This window comes from Pan paniscus, chromosome 20 (assembly GCF_029289425.2).
Source record: "Pan paniscus chromosome 20, NHGRI_mPanPan1-v2.0_pri, whole genome shotgun sequence".
NCBI lineage: Eukaryota > Metazoa > Chordata > Mammalia > Primates > Hominidae > Pan > Pan paniscus.
Genome location: NC_073269.2, coordinates 58,867,426 through 58,873,515, shown reverse-complemented (window position 1 = coordinate 58,873,515; position 6,090 = coordinate 58,867,426).

The following is a 6,090-nucleotide window of genomic DNA, read 5'->3' as shown; positions in this document are numbered from 1 at the left end:
AAAATGGATGGCTGGGTGCGGTGGCTCAAGCCTGTAATCCCAGTACTTTGGGAGGCCAAGACAGGCAGATCACCTGAGGTCAGGAGTTCGAGACCAGCCTGGCCAACATGGTAAAACCCCATCTCTACTACAAATACAAAAATTAGCTGGGTGTGGTGGCACATGCCTGAAATCCCAGCTACACAGGAGGCTGAGACAGGAGACTCACTTGAACCCAGGAGGCAGAGGTTTCAGTGAGCCAAGATCAGGCCATTGCACTCTAGCCTGGGCAATAAGAGTGAAACTCTTTCTCAAAAATAAATAAAGAAAAAATAGGGGGGAGGGGGGAGGGATAGCATTGGGAGATATACCTAATGCTAGATGATGATTTAGTGGGTGCAGCGCACCAGCATGGCACATGTATACATATGTAACTAACCTGCACAATGTGCACATGTACCCTAAAACTTAAAGTATAATAAAATAAAATAAAATAAAAAAAGAAAAAAATAAAAATAAGGCTGAGCGAGGTGGCTCACGCCTGTGATCCCAGCACTTTGGGAGGCCGAGGCGGGTGGATCACAAGGTCAGGAGATGAAGACCATCCTGGCTGGCATGGTGAAACCCCATCTCTACTAAAAATACAGAAACAAAATTAGCCAGGCGTGGTGGCAGGCGCCTGTGTTCCCAGCTACTCGGGAGGCTGAGGCAGGAGAATGGCGTGAACCTGGGAGGCGGAGCTTGCAGTCAGCCGAGATCCTGCCACAGCACTCCAGCCTGGGTGACAGGGGGAGACCCCATCTCAAAAAAATAAAGAAAGAAATAAAAATAAAAATAAAGGCACTGGTCTTATTCATGAGTAGTCAACACCCATGATCAAATTATCTGAAAGGCCCCATCTGCAGGAACATCTTATTGGAGAATAAGAACTGTGAACATGGCTTTTGGCCAATACAAACATTCAGACCAGGGAGCCTGCATCATTTTTTTAATGTTTTTATTGTGCAATTTGTTTTATACAATGTTTGATCCCAGTTTATCAATTTTCCCAGTACACATTCTATGTTTTATGCATGGTGAACTAGATAACTAAGGGAAATGCGTATATATAGAATTGCTGTATGGCCTGGCTGTTATTTAACTGTAGTTGTAACATCGTAATTGAGCCCTCTGACACTGTTAGTCATTTCTTCTTTTCTTTTTTGAGAGAAAGTCTCTCTGTGTTACCCAGGCTGGAGTGCAATTGCATGATCTCGGCTCAGCGCAACTTCTGCCTCCCGGGTTCAAATGGCACTCCACTTGTTAATGTCACAAAGTGCCGCCGGGTGCAGTGCCTCATGCCTGTAATCCTAGGACTTTGGGGGGTTGAGGTGGGTGGATCACTTGAGGTCAGGAGTTCGAGACCAGCCTGGCCTACATGGTGAAACCTTATCTCTACTAAAAATGCAATAATTAGCCATGCATGGTGGAGCATGCCTGTGATCCCAGCTACTCAGGAGCCTGAGGCAGGAGAATTGCTGGAACTCAGGAGGCGGAGGTTGCATTTAGGTGAGATCACGCCATTTTACTCCAGCCTGGGTGACAGAGCAAGACTTTGTCTCAAAAAAATAAAAATACATAAAATTTAAAAAAATCACAAAGTGCCTGTTTTGTATGGATATACGTGATATTCCTTGGTGGATTATCCTGTCTCCTTTCTTTCTGAAAAGCCAGGTATTACAGTAGCCAGTCTTTTCTGAGTCTGAAGCATCCTGCCTGACACGTTTGCTCGCACTCACCCATGCCTTCTGTCAGTCCCTCTCATCTTCGCTTAAATTCCATCTTCTAGGCCGGGCGCGGTGGCTCACGCCTGTTATCCCAGCACTTTGGGAGGCTGAGGCGGGCGGATCATGAGGTCAGGAGATGGAAACCATCCTGGCTAACATGGTGAAACCCTGTCTCTACTAAAAATACAAAAAAATTAGCCGGGCGTGGTGGCGGGTGCCTGTAGTCCCAGCTACTCGGGAGGCTGAGGCAGAAGAATGGCATGAACCCGGGAGGCGGAACTTGCAGTGAGCAGACACCGCAAGACTCCATCTCAAAAAAAAAAAAAAAAAAATCCGTCTTCTATAACTCAGTGACATGAATTTCCATAGAGGCTGCACTGGGCATGGTCCTGGGAAGGGCTCACACCAGACATGGATGGAGATGGGGTATGGGCCCCATGGTGTCAGTGCTGCTGGGCAGCTGGGATTGTTCAGGCACCACATTTGGATGCACGTTTAGCTCTTTGTGGACTGGATCCCAGAAACTACATATGAAAGTCATACATTAATGTGCACTGATATCTTGTACATTCTGGAAAGGAGACCAATAAAGGGAGATATTTTGTTTCTGATTTTGTAATGCATTTGAAGCCAATTTTTTTTTTTTTTTTAGAGACAGGGTTTTGCTCTGTGGCCCAGTCTGGAGTGCAATGGTACAATTCTAGTTTATAGCAGCCTCGAACTCCTGGTCTCAAGTGATCCACACATTACCCTCCCAAGGAGCTAGGATGACAGGCATGTGTCACCATATCTGGCTAAGTCTTTCATTTTTTATTATGTGGCTATTGGATCTTGCTATTTTGTCCAGGCAGGAGTACGGTGGTATAGTCAAAGCTCACTATAGCTTTGAGCTCCTGGCCTCAAGTGATCTTCCCATTTCAGCCTCCCATTTCAGCCTCCCAAATTGCTGAGATAACAGATATGAGACAGCCAGCCTGGCTGGACTCTGCACTTTTTTTTCTTTTTTAGGTGGGTGAGAATGGAGTCTTGCTCTGTCGCCAGGCTGGATTGCAGTGGCACAATATCTGTCAGCTCACTGCACCCTCCACCTCCTGGGTTCAAGCAGTTCTCCTGGCTCAGCCTCCCAAGTAGCTGGGACTACAGGTGTGCACCACCAGGCCCAGCTGAGTTTTTGTTAGTTTGTTTTTTGAGATGGAGCCTCATTCTGTCACCCAGGCTGGAGTGCCTTGGCGCGGTCTCGGCTCACTGCAACCTCCACCTCCCGGGTTCAAGCAATTCTCCTACCTCAACCTTCTGAGTAGCTGGGACTACAGGCATGCACCATCACACCCAGCTAATATTTGTATTTTTAGTAGAGATGGGGTTTTGCCTTGTTGGCCAGGCTGCTTTCAAAATCCTGACCTCATGATCTTTCCACCTCATCCTCCCAAAGTGCTGGGATTACAGGCATGAGCCAGCCCACCCAGCGCTAAGTTTTGTACTTTTAGTAGAAACAGGGTTTCACCACATTGGTCAGGCTGGTCTCAGACCTCTGAACTCAGGTGATCCATCCACCTTGAACTCCCAAAATGCTGGGATTACAAGCATTTGCCACAATTCCCAGTTTTGACTCTGCACTTTTAATGACTTAGAATGGAATGGAAAGTGGAGGTAACATCAGTGGTAGAGGATAATTTGTTCTATTATTGCTTTTAAAACAAGAAATCGGCCTCCCAAAGTGCTAGGATTACAGGCGTTGAGCAACCACTCCCGGACAAAGAAAGTTCACTTAGGCATCCCCTTTCCTGTCCAGCCTTCCACCAGTTCCCTTGGCTCAATGGGGAATCACTGCTGAGAGTTCTGTGGCAAGTCAGCGTAAGTCCTACAGAAATGTATTCAGACACCATTATGAGATTTTAGATAAAATTCTTTGATGAATGTGCCTGTCGCCCAGACTGGAGCGCAGTGGTGCAATCTTGCCTCACTGCAGACTCTTTCCTCCAGGTTCAAGTGATTCTTGTGCCTCAGCCTCCTGAATACCTGGGACTAAAGGTGTGTGCCACTACGCCTGGATAAGTTTTTTGTATTTTTAATAGAGATGGAGTTTCACCATGTTGGCCAGGGTGGTCTGGCACTCCTGGCCTCTAGTGATCCATCTTCCTCAGCCTCCCGAAGTGCTGGGATTACAGGCATGAGCCACTGTGCCAGGCCAAATGATTTTGTTGTTGTTGTTTTGTTTTTTGTTTTGTATGTTTTGTGAGACAGGTGTCTGACCCTGTCAACAGGCTGGAACTTACTAGCACATTGCAACCTCTGCTTCATGGGTTCAAATGATTCTCTAGCCTCAGCCAACTGAGTAGCTGCATTACAGGTAGGTGCCATCATGCTTGGCTAATTGTTATATTTTTAGTAGAGACGGAGTTTCTCCATATTGGCCAGGCTGGTCTTAGACTCCTGGCCTCAAGTGATCCTCCCTCCTCGGCCTCCCAAGTACTGGGATTACATGCGTGAGCCAAAGAGCTCGACATGATAAATGTTTTATTGTGGTATTTCATCCTGCAAGTCTTGAAATATTCCACATTTTCAAGGTAGGAAACAAGATAGCTTACTGTTTTTCATCCTCCTTGGAGCATTTTCTGAATGAAGACACGTGAGTCCTTCCCAGTTTTTCACTGTTACCAAGAATGCCACACTGGCTGCCTGTGAGTGAGCTGACTTCGCTACATGTATCTGGAGGGTTCCTGCAGGAGGGGCTATTGAGAAACTGACTGCTTCTTCTAGGACGTGGCATTTCCTCATTTCTTAGATCTGGGAAGATTCCATCCCTACCCCCAGGTGTAAAAGCGCCCTCTCTGAGAACATGAGAGAGCACCATGTGCCCTGCAGCCTCTGCATTTCAGGCTCAAGCGATCCTCCCATCTCAGCCTCCCAAGTGGCTGGGACTACAGGTGTGCACCACCGTGTCTAGCTAATTTTTGTATTTTTGGTAGAAACATGGTTTCAACATGTTGCCCAGGCTTATTTTGAATTTTTAGTCCCATTATTTCTAAGTCTCTGTTTTATAAATTTGTGTATAATTTCTTGGGATCATCCATGTTATCTCTTTGTATATCTGGTTATGTTCTGTTGGAACTTCAGCAGTTCAGAAATCAGCCAGCTTTCACAGTTTTTGGTGTCTGACTTCAGTGAGGAAGAACACTCTCCAATCAGACTGGCTAGAGATTCCTGAGACCTCTCCAGATTTTTCTTTATTTTCGTCTTTAAAGTTAGTTATTTCTTTTTTTGAGATGGAGTCTCTCTATGTCACCCAGGCTGGAGTGCAGTGGCACAATCTCAGCTCACCGCAACCTCTGCCTCCCAGGTTCAATTGATTCTTCCGTCTCAGCCTCTTGAGTATCTGGGACTACAGGCGCGCACCACCACACCTCGCTAATTTTTGTATCTTTAGTAGAGATGGGGTTTTACCATGTTGGCCAGGCTGGTTTCACAGTCCTGACCTCAGGTGATCTGCCCACCTCGGCCACCCAAAGTGCCGGGATTGCAGGCATGAGCCACCGCAACCAGTCATGGATAGCTTTAAATCAACAAAGTAATAAGTTGTGTTAGACTGTCAGCCAACCGGCAGGTAGACATATCTTTGTATTTACCTGGATGCCTATGTAAGAAAAACTTAAAGAGGAGGCATTTCCTTTGCTTTTGAGGACACCCTACTGTGGAACTGGTAATGTGTTTTTTTTGTTTTTTGTTTTGTTTTGTATTGTTTTGAGACGGAGTCCCACTCAGGCATGAGCCACTGTGCCGGCCATATTTATTATTATTATTATTATTTATTTTTTGTTTTTGAGACGGAGTTTCACTGTTGTTGCCTGGGCTGGAGTGCAATGGCGTGATCTTGGCTCACCGCAACCTCCGTGTCTCCTGGGCTCAAGCGATTCACCTTCCTTAGCCTCCCGAGTAGCTGGGAATAGAGGCGCATGCCAACAGGCCAGGCTAATTTTTGTATTTATAGGAGAGATGGGGTTTCTCCATATTGGTCAGGCCGGTCTCCAACTTCCGACCTCAGGCCATCTGTCCTCCTCGGCCTTCCAAAACGCTGGGATTACAGGCTTGAGCCACCGTGCCTGGCCTGAAGTGGTATTTTTTAGAAAGTAACTAAACCTTTTTTCAGTTTAATGACCCAAGGATGTATTTCTGAAGGTCTTGGGAGCGATCCTTGTAAGGCAAACTACAAGGGAGATAGTACCTATATCTCAGTAGGAAATTAAATAATTCAAACATCAAATATTTCAAATTTAAAGCTACGGACATTTAAATAATTCTGAGCCTTGAGAGGAACGTGGTCATGCAACCTGAGTCCAGTGGTGTG